We start from the raw sequence: 11,361 nt of genomic DNA, 5'->3' as shown, positions 1-11,361 counted from the left end.
AGTCGCAGGTCTTATTCAGCAGGACTGTGGGGGTCATAAATCTTCAGAGAGGTAGAGGGGAAACATTCTGAAAATCCTAACTGTGGGAATCAATAAGAGCTGGAGATGATCACCTCCTAGAAAACTGAGTAAAGTGCTTCATGGTAAAGACACTGTGAGCTGCCTACAGGAACCCACTCTCTTGCTTGGCAATGACCTCAGATAAAACATAATCTGGCTTCCCGAGGACACATTTTTTCCCCCAGCTGTGAAATGGGCCTGAAATACTGAATTGTTTCAGATAACTCATCAAAGATGTCTGAGACTCTCAGGAGAGGTGGGGATATTGATCATGCCAGTGTTGGACCTAAAAGGGAAATTCCTACCTGAAGTTATAGGTGCCGAGAAACTGATAACATCAGTTGCTTAGAAGAGAACTGCATGGTGGCACAGATGTAGGGGAGGGGAGTGTGAATGAGATGGGAAGTGACTTTATGCTGTATACCCTTTTGTACTTTTTGAATTTTGAACACTGTTCCTGAAACAGTGTCTGGCATGTAGTAGGTGTTCGATAGATATTTTTGAAAGGGTGAATGGAGTCAAACAAATGTGATTTTTTGCCGTAGAGCAGAGATTGGCACAACGTTGTAAATCAACTCTACTTCAATTAGAAAAAAACAAACAATGTTGGGCTTCCCTGGTGGTGCAGTGGCTGAGAGTCCGCCTGCCGATGCTAGGGGACACGGGTTCGTTCCCCGGTCCGGGAAAATCCCACGTGCCGCGGAGCGGCTGGGCCCGTGAGCCATGGCTGCTGGGCCTGCGCGTCCTGAGCCTGTGCTCCGCGATGGGAGAGGCCACATCAGTGAGACGCCCGCGTACCGCATAAAAAAAAAAAAAGTGATTTTTTAATGCTACCTCCACCATTTTTATTGCGAGCTTTGATTAGTTTCTTAAGCATTTTGAGCTCCAGTTTCCTCAAAAGTAGAATAGGGATTGTGATAATGTCTCTCTCATAATACTGTTATGAAGATTAAATGAGTTATTGCATGTAAATCACTGGCATACACTAAACAGTCGATAAACAGTAGTTGCTGTGATGATGAACACAATGATGATGATAATGACAACTACAACAATGATGGTGGAAGAGAAGCAGACCAGAGGGATCTACTAATTCTTTTATGAAAATAGAGCATTGGGCTTCCCTGGTGGCGCAGTGGTTGAGAGTCCGCCTGCCAATTCAGGGGACATGGGTTCGTGCCCCGGTCCGGGAGGATCCCACATGCCGCGGAGCGGCTGGACCCGTGAGCCATGGCCGTTGAGCCTGCGCGTCCGGAGCCTGTGCTCTGCAACGGGAGAGGCCACAATAGTGAGAGGCCCGCGTACCGCAAAAAGAAAAAAAAAAAATAGAGCATTGCTCTAGTAAATATTGCTTGAAATAAATGTGCATCATCTGGATTTGGGAATCTTTTATTACAAGGAAGTTTTTCAGTTAGAAATGTACTTGAGGTCTATTATACTATAGAGGATTTAAAGATTAATAAGAAAAGGTCCCTGCCCTCAAGGAGCTTTGTTGTAAAATTATGGGTGAATGAATGTCATAAAAACAAACTCTAGACTGATTGCTGTTGTTGTAGTGAATTAACTAAAATGAACACACCGCATGAAGATTCAAGAGCTGGAAAGTTCAATGAAGCTAATACTCAAGATTCTGCAGTTATTACAGTTCTTAGTGTAGCAATGAACCAGATATCACATGGATGACATTCTAATCTTCTTCCCTCTTCTTTGCTTAGCATCTGGGCTTTTTGTATACTCTTTTTATATATGCATAGATATGAAAGGTAGTATTACCCACTGGTTAAAAGCATGGACCTTTCTCTGACATTTCCTAACTCTATGACCTTGGCAAAGCATTTACTTTTTCTCGGCCTATGTTTTTTATTTTGGTCTAAAAAAAAAAAAAAAAAAGGCTAATAATCACACCTATATCATACAGTTGTGAGGATTAAATGTACCACTGCCTTTAAAATTTTTAGCACTGTACCTGACCCAGTAAGTTCTCAACTTCCTTCTATTTGAAAGGAATAGAATAAATTTTGCCTGGTGGCAAGCAATAAGCTATAAAGAAATTAGTTTAGCCTGTCTTTCCTTCTCCCAAGTTGAAAGGCAAACAATTTTTGGTTGTTTGACTTTTTAACCTCCTAAATTATACAAAATACTATTTGCATGGCTTATGTTGAAGGAAAACAAAATTGATAAAAGGAGCAGGGCTTCATATTTCCTAAATCTTTGCTAGTTTAGGGAAGATGGTTCTGATTTGTTTCTCCTTCTAAGTTCATGATCTTGATTATTAGTCCCTCCAGCCACTGAGCCACTGAAGCTAAAAAGAGAAGAGCCGTGTTTGAGATGGGGAAGAGGGAAGCAGAGAGAAGGGAGATTGAATAGTTGAAGTGGGAGTAGTGGAAAAGAGGAAAAGAGAAGATGACTGCCCAGGTTGATTTGGGGGACTGAACTTAATAGCGTATAGTCGGCAAGACTGCAGGGGCCTAATGGTTCCTGAAGAGCAGGAGCTGTGTCTCAGTCACCTGTGTCCTCCACCAGCACCCAGCACTGTCCCTGGCATCAAGATGGCATCATCAAATGTGGGTCACTGAGTGTCACCCCAGCACTGCTAGGAGAAAGAGCAGGATTATATAGGCTGAAAGCCCAACCCTGAGTACAAAAGGGGCTTGCTGGGTTTCTAGGGAGAATGAGCCATTCTGTTTTTCTGAATGAGAAGGTGAACATCTGGATGGAGCAGAATATTTAAGAAGTCTCAGAGGGAATGAGGACAAGGAATATGGACAAGAGCAGCAGTCACAGGGGCAGTTGCTGTGGTGACAGCAGCTCCTAAACCGGGTGGCTTATGGCGCTGAGCCACAGTGTGTGAGGCCTTCCTCTTTCGTGATCACCAGGAGCGATGATTGTGGAAGCAGAGCAGGAGGATGTTACACATGGAGTTCCAGCCTTCGAGCTGATGGAAAACTTGCCACACAATGACTGTAGGCTCATTACTTTCCACCTTATTAACCCTCTAAGACTGGAAACCCAAGAAACTTTTGCGCCCTTTTTGTAATCCAGCAGATAGGTTAAAAACTCCATGTTGTAAATGAGGTAACAGGCCCAGAGAAGTTAAACAACTTGTCCAAAGGCACAGAGCAAATAAATAGCAAAGCAAGGATTTAATCTTGGACATGATTCTTGAACAAGATCTTTCTGTGGGGGCTTCCCTGGTAGCTCAGTGGTTGGGAGTCCGCCTGCTGATGCAGGGGACGCGGGTTCGTGCCCTGGTCCGGGAAGATCCCACATGCCGCGGAGCGGCTAGGCCCGTGAGCCATGGCCGCTGGGCCTGCGTGTCCGGAGCCTGTGCTCTGCAGCGGGAGAGGCCACAACAGTGAGAGGCCCAAGTACCGCAAAAAAAAAAAAAAAAAGGTCTTTCTGTGGTGCCATAAAGCCGTGCTATTGGTTAAGCAATTGTAAGAGGTGCAAGTACTATTTTTAAACAAGAAGCCCATACCTGTCACTTTATTCCCTGCGTATGCACCCATTCCTGGGTATTCTGGGACATTAAAGTGAAAAACAGGAAGTCTCCACGAAAGAAAAAAAAGGAGAGCAAAGGTTTTTTTTTTTTTTTTTTTGGCCATGCTGTGTAGCATGCAGGATCTTAGTTCCATGACCAGGGATTGAAACTGTGCCCTCTGCAGTGGAAGCGTGGGGTCGTAGCCCCTGAACTGCCAGGGAAGTCTCTTTATTAATCTAAATGTATAAGCAAGCATATATTGTCTATTATGATCAGGTACATAAGTACATACATATATAGATACAGTGTATACAAAATTATTAATCAGCACCATGCTCAAAATAAATTATATTTCTACCAGCTTTTATTTTTAAAATTATAATAATTGCACTAGGTTATTTTTTTTTAATTTTTGAATTTTATTTATTTTTTTATACAACAGGTTTCATTAGTCATCAGTTTTATACACATCAGTGTATACATGTCAATCCCAATCTCCCAATTCAGCACACCACAATCCCCACCCCCTGGCTGCTTTCCCCCCTTGGTGTCCATATGTTTGTTCTCTACATCTGTGTCTCAATTTCTGCCCTGCAAACCAGTTCATCTGCACCATTTTTCTAGGTTCCACATATATGCATTAATATACAATATTTGTTTTTCTCTTTCTGACTTACTTCACTCTGTATGACAGTCTCTAGATCCATCAACGGCTCCACAAACGACCCAATTTCATTCCTTTTTATAGCTGAGTAATATTCCCTTGTATATATGTACCACATCTTCTTTATCCGTTTGTCTGTCAATAGGCATTTAGGTTGCTTCCATGACCTGGCTATTGTAAATAGTGCTGCAATGAACATTGGGGTGCATACGTCTTTTTGAATTATGGTTTTCTCTGGGTATGTGCCCAGTAGTGGAATTGCTGGATCATATGGTAATTCTATTTTTAGTTTTTTAAGGAACTTCCATACTGTTCTCCATAGTGGCTGTATCAATTTACATTCCCACCAACAGTGCAAAAGGGTCCCCTTTTCTCCACACCCTCTCCAGCATTTGTTGCTCGTAGATTTTCTGATGATGCCCATTCTAACTGGTGTGAGGTGATTCCTCATTGTAGTTTTGATTTGCATTTCTCTAATAGTTAGTGGTGTTGAGCAGCTTTTCATGTGCTTCTTGGCTATCTGTATGTCTTCTTTGGAGAAATATCTATTTAGGTCTTCTGCCCATATTTGGATTGGGTTGTTTCTTTAATATTGATTGGCATGGGCTGTTTACATATTTTGGAGATTAATCCTTTGTCTGTTGATTCGTTTGCAAATACTTTCTCCCATTCTGAGGGTTGTCTTTTCGTCTTGTTTATGGTTTCCTTTGCTGTGCAAAAGCTTTGAAGTTTCATTAGGTCCCATTTCTTTATTTTTGTTTTTATTTCCATTACTCTAGGAGGTGGATGAAAAAAGATCTTGCTGTGATTTATGTCGAAGAGTGTTCTTCCTATGTTTTCCTCTAAGAGTTTTATAGTGTCCAGTCTTACATTTAGGTCTCGAGTCCATTTTGAGTTTATTTTTGTGTATGGTGTTAGGGAGTGTTCTAATTTCATTCTTTTACATGTAGCTGTCCAGTTTTCCCAGCACCACTTATTGAAGAGACTGTCTTTTCTCCATTGTATATCCTTGCCTCCTTTGTCGTAGATTAGTTGACCATAGGTGTGTGGATTTATCTCTGGGCTTTCTATCCCGTTCCATTGATCTATATTTCTGTTTTTGTGCCAGTACCATATTGTCTTGATTCCTGTAGCTTTGTAGTATAGTCTGAAGTCAGGGAGCCTGATGCCTACAGCTTCTTCATTTTCCCTCAAGACTGCTTTTGCTATTCGGGGTCTTTTGTGTCTCCATACAAATTTTAAGATTTTTTGTTCTAGTTCTGTAAAAATTGCCATTGGTAATTTGATTGGGATTGCACAGCATCTGTAAATTGCTTTGGGTAGTAGAGTCATTTTCACAATATTGATTCTTCCAATCCAAGAACATGGTATATCTCTCCATCTTGTTTGTGTCATCTTTAATTTCTTTCATCAGTGTCTTATAGTTTTCTGCATACAGGTCTTTTGTCTCCCTAAGTAGGTTTATTCCTAGGTATTTTATTCTTTTTGTTGCAGTGGTAAATGGGAGTGTTTCCTTAATTTCTCTTTCAGATTTTTCATCATTAATGTATAGGAATGCAAGAGATTTCTGTGCATTAATTTTGTATCCTACAACTTTACCAAATTCATTGATTAGCTTTAGTAGTTTTCTGGTGGCATCTTCAGGATTCTCTATGTATAGTATCATGTCATCTGCAAACAGTGACAGTTTTACTTCTTCTTTTCCAATTTGTGTTCCTTTTATTTCTTTTTCTTCTCTGATTGCCGTGGTTAGGACTTCCAGAACTATGTTGAATAATAGTGGTGAGAGTGGACATCCTTGCCTTATTCCTGATCTTAGAGGAAATGCTTTCAGTTTTTCACCATTGAGAATGATGTTTGTGGTGGTTTTGTCGTATATGGCTTTTATTATGTTGAGGTAGGTTCCCTCTATGCCCACTTTCTGGAGAGTTTTTATCATAAACAGGTGTTGAATTTTGTCAAACGCTTTTTCTGCATCTATTGAGATGATGATATGGTTTTTCTTCTTCAATTTGTTAATATGGTGTATTACATGGATTGATTTGCATATATTGAAGAATCCTTGCATCACTGGGATAAATCCCACTTGATCATGGTGTATGATCCTTTTAATGTGTTGTTGGATTCTGTTTGCTAGTATTTTGTTGAGGATTTTTGCATCATATTCATCAGTGATATTGGTCTGTAATTTTCTTTTTTTGTAGTGTCTTTGTCTGGTCTTGGTATCAGGGTGATGGTGGCCTCATAGAATGAGTTTGGGAGCTCATGCCAAGGAGTGCTTCCCAGAACTTCTGCTGCCAGTGTCCTTGTCCCCACGGTGAGCCACAGCCACACCCCGCCTCTGCAGGAGACCCTCCAACACTAGCAGGTAAGTCTGGTTCAGTCTCCCCTGGTGTCACTGCTCCTTCCCCTGGGTCCCAATGCGCACACTACTTTGTGTGTGCCCTCCAATTGTGGACTCTCTGTTCCCCCCAGTCCTGTCAAAGTCCTGCAATCAAATCCCACTAGGCTTCGAAGTCTGATTCTCTAGGAATTCCTCCTCCTGTTGCTGGACCCCCAGGTTGGGAAGCCTGATGTGGGGCTCAGAACCTTCACTCCAGTGGGTGGACTTCTGTGGTATAAGTGTTCTCCAGTCTGTGAGTCACACACCCAGCATTTATGGGGTTTGATTTTACTGTGATTGCGCCCCTCCTACTGTCTCATTGTGACTTCTCCTTTGTCTTTGGATGTGGGGTATCTTTTCTGGTGAGTTACAGTGTCTTTCTGTCAATGATTGTCCAGCAGCTAGTTGTGATTCTGGTGTTCTCACAAGAGGGAGTGAGAGCACATCCTTCTACTCCGCCATCTTGGTTCAGGGCCTTGCAGGCTGAAGCGTAAGGAGGGGCTGAATTTCCTAAAGCACAGGCTGGTGGAGGCTCTTTGTGCTGAACAGGAGCTGGAGCTGGAGCTGCAGCAGGAGCGCGAGCCGGATCCCTCTCTGGAGCCTGTAGCCAGGGCGAGAATATCTGCTTCTGGTCTTGCAGCTGCCCGGGAACTTCTCCGAATTTGCACTAGGTTATTTCAAACTCCGTAAATTAAAACTGTTTTGGTTACATTTTAATCATCCAATATTGTATTTAAAATAAGTCAAAGACACATTTTCGTACAAAGGATAGAAAATAAGCCCATTATTTATCTTTATAGAAACTTCAAGCAAGTATTATTAGGTTCATCAATTCATGGTCTATTCCCATTGATAAAAAGAAAAATCAGAGTGATTCTAAAAGTGTAGCCTGATTTTGTTTTCACTCTTCTAATTCTGAGTTATCCAACCAAGTGATTTATAATTCAGTGAGAAAGTAACAACAGCCATTTAAAATAATATTTTTAATAAAATATCTACGAAATGGCTTTCACCAGTTTCTCTTCTTTCTCTTCCTCTTTGGGGGAAAAAGTACCAAGTGAGATCTGCCACTGATGCTTCTATTGAACCAAAGCCACTTGCTCCAGCAGATAATTTGCCATGCAAGGTACAGTAGCAAGGTTTTGAATTTCCTTCAAAACAAAAGCTTTTCAGTACGGAGATTAGATTAAACCTAACAGGATATCAGATCAAATTCTTTTTTTTTTTTTTTTGGCTGCATAGGGTCTTCGTTTCTGCACATGGGCTTTCTCTAGTTGCGGTGAGCGGGGGCTACTCTTCATTGCAGTGCGCAGACTTCTCATTGCGGTGGCTTCTCTTGTTGCAGAGCACGGGCTCTAGGCATGCAGGCTTCAGTAGTTGTGGTACATGGACTCAGTAGTTGTGGCTTGCGGGCTCTAGAGCACAGGCTAAGTAGTTGTGGCTCACAGGCTTAGTTGCTCCGTGGCATGTGGGAACTTCCTGGACCAGGGATCAAACCCGTGTCCCCTGCATTGGCAGGCAAATTCTTAACCAGGGAAGTCCCAGATCAAATTCTTATATGCTCAGGACTTTTCAAGTACACAATTGGGAAGTATCTTTGAAGGCATGGGTGGTGACCATAAAAACTGAGAAAGACTCGGCTGGTAAGGGGCTGGAAGAAACAATAAGTAAACATATAACAATTTTGTTTAAAAAGAGTTAAATGGGAACAAAACAGGCACACATTTGAAAAGGAAACCTCTCTTGAAATCAGTCCCACTATTTATCTAACAAGTTAGAAGTTGTTAACAGGAAAGTACACTGATTCTGCTCCCACCTAGGATGTAGAAAGCTGAAAAGACCATTGTTGCCATTCTAACAAGAAAAAACTAGACAAACCACACAATCATAGCTTTTCTGAACCAATCGGAGAGCTGTCTTAGGACAGCCAAGCAATCTGAAGAAAGAGAGGACTTCCCGGAAGTGAGAGACAGGGATGAGCAGTAGCTGACCTGGGAGGAGGAGACACCAGATACTGTGCAAGCAGGTAAGAAGAATTCAGCTAAAATATTTAACAAATTGCCAAAGGTTTAATGTGAGCTAGCGCGAAAGTATAGAACCCCTGGGAGCTGCAGACACAATGGGAATTGGCACACACTAACAGGCTCTTCACAGACTTTACCAGGTGCTCAAGAAAAACAGAAGCCCAGGCAGGAGACCAGAGAAAGCTGCCATTTGTGATGCATGCTTGGAAAAGAGAGCAGCCACCACTACAAAAAAAAGCATGAAGCTCTGCCCAGACCCTTCTTCCCTTTACAGACCAAAGCCATAGGCAGAAGGGTAGAAAAACTTGTGGCTCCCAGGGAACAGGTGAAAACCACTGTTACTGAGATCAAGGTAAAAAAACAAACAAAACCCCTCTACTCCTAGGGGAGGAGCAGGAAACTCTCCTGCAAAGAACCTGCCAAAATTACTGGCAGAGTTTTGCTACCCCAGGGAGGGACAGGATCATTGAGAAAGCCCAAATCCCCTGAGACCCAGGACACAGGGCCTGCTAGGACTAAAGCTGGACGTGGGCAGCAGAAAACCCTCTCCAATCCCCCACTTCAGGACAGCAAGACCCAAGAATGAGGGAAGGGAACAGCAGCTTTCCCATGGCGGAAGGGCAAAAGTGTGCTCAGCAGGCTTCCCTGGTGGCACAGTGGTTGAGAGTCCGCCTGCCGATGCAGGGGACACGGGTTCGTGCCCCGGTCCGGGAAGATCCCACATGCCGCGGAGCGGCTGGGCCCATGAGCCATGGCCGCTGAGCCTGCGCGTCCAGAGCCTGTGCTCCGCAACGGGAGAGGCCACAACAGTGAGAGGCCCGCGTACCGCAAAAAAAAAAAAGTGTGCTCAGAGACCCTTCCCCAGTTCAGGCACACAGGGAAGACTGAAAGCTGAGGATGGAGTTGGAACACTGAAAAAGCCCTCTAGCAACCGAGCTCCTACCCTAATCCAACTACTGAAAACCAAAGTTAAAGAGAAAAATTTGAAGGCAGCCAGAGAAAGACATTAAATGCAGGAGAACAAAGATAAGAATTACACACCAGGCTTCTTATTAGACACTGCAAACCAGAGGACAATGGAGTGACATTTTTAAAGTACTGAAAGAAAATAACTGTCAACCCAGGATTCTACACCCAATGAAATATCTTTCAAAAATGAAGAAATTTTTAGAAAACAAAAATGCCAGAATTCATTACCAGCAGTCCTGTACTATAAGAAATATTAAAGGAAGCTCTACAAGCAAGAGTAGTATATCAGAGAATCTGGTATCATACACAAAGAAATAGATCTACAAAAATAAATGAAGATCTCTGGAAATGGTTAAAATGAAAATAAATAGAAAGACATTCTTTCTCTTATTTTTAATCTCTCCAAAAGATCATTGTCTTTCAAAAAGAAATATAGTACTGGTGTATTGTGGTCTTATTGCAAGTATGAAAGTAAAATGAAAACCACAGAGAAGATGAGAGAGAATAATTAGAAGTGTGCTGTTGTTAGGTTCTGAAGCTATATATGACTCAGTATAATTTTTTTTGAAGGCAGACTGTGATTAATTCAATATATATATTGTAAGCCTTTGGAGAAAAACTAAACAAAAAACATTTTTTTTATTTGGCTGCACTGGGTCTTTAGCTGCAGCATGTGGGATCTTTGGTTGCAACAGGCAGGATCTAATTCTCTGACCAGGGATTGAACCTGGGCCCCCTGCATTGGGAGCATGGAGTCTTAACTGCTGGACCGCCAGAGAAGTCCCTAAAAAAAAATTTTAATGGAGATAAAATGGATTCATAAAAACATTCAATTAATTCTAAAGGAGGAAGAAAAAGAGAAAAAAAGAAACAAAGAACAAAAGAAATGCAAATCAAAACTACAATGGGGTATCACCTCAGAGTGGTCAGAATGGCCATCATAAAAAGTCTACAAAGAATAAATGCTGGAGAGGATGTGGAGAAAAAGGAACCTTCCTACACTGTTGGTGGGAATGTAAATTGGTAGAATCACTATGGAGAACAGTATGGAGGTTCCTTTAAAGACTAAATATAGAGCTACCATATGATCCTGCAATCCCACTCCTGGGCATATATCCAGAGAAAACCATAATTTGAAAAGACACATTCAACACAATGTTCATTGCAGCACTATTTACAATAGCCAGAACATGGAAGCAACCTAAATGTTTATCAACAGATGACTGAATAAAGAAGATGTGGTATATTTACACAGTGGAATATTACTCGGCCCTAAAAAAGAATGATATAATGCTATTTGCAGCGACATGGATGGACCTAGAGATTATCATGCTAAGTGAAGTAAGCCAGACAGAAAGACAAATATCATATGATATTGCTTATATGTGGAATCTAAAAAAAAATAAAAATAAAAATGAATTTATATACAAGACAGAAATAGACCCACAGACATAGAAAACAAACTTATGGTTACCAAAGGGAAAAGTGGGGAGGAATAAATTAGGAGTTTGGGATTAACATATACACACTACTATATATAAAATAGATAATGAACAAGGACCTACTGTATAACTCAGGGAACTATACTCAATATTTTGTAATAAGCTGTAAGGAAAATGAATCCGAAAAAAATATCTATGTATGTATAACTGAATCACTTTGCTGTACACTTGAAACTAACACAACATTGTAAGTCAACTATGCTTCAAATTTTTAAAAAAAGAAACCTTAAAAAAGATAAGAAATTTAAAAAGTTAATTTGTACTGCTAAAAAAACAAA

The sequence above is a fragment of the Lipotes vexillifer genome, unplaced genomic scaffold (genome assembly GCF_000442215.2).
Source record: "Lipotes vexillifer unplaced genomic scaffold, Lipotes_vexillifer_v1.1 scaffold325, whole genome shotgun sequence".
Taxonomy (NCBI): domain Eukaryota; kingdom Metazoa; phylum Chordata; class Mammalia; order Artiodactyla; family Lipotidae; genus Lipotes; species Lipotes vexillifer.
This window is presented reverse-complemented; position numbering follows the sequence as displayed.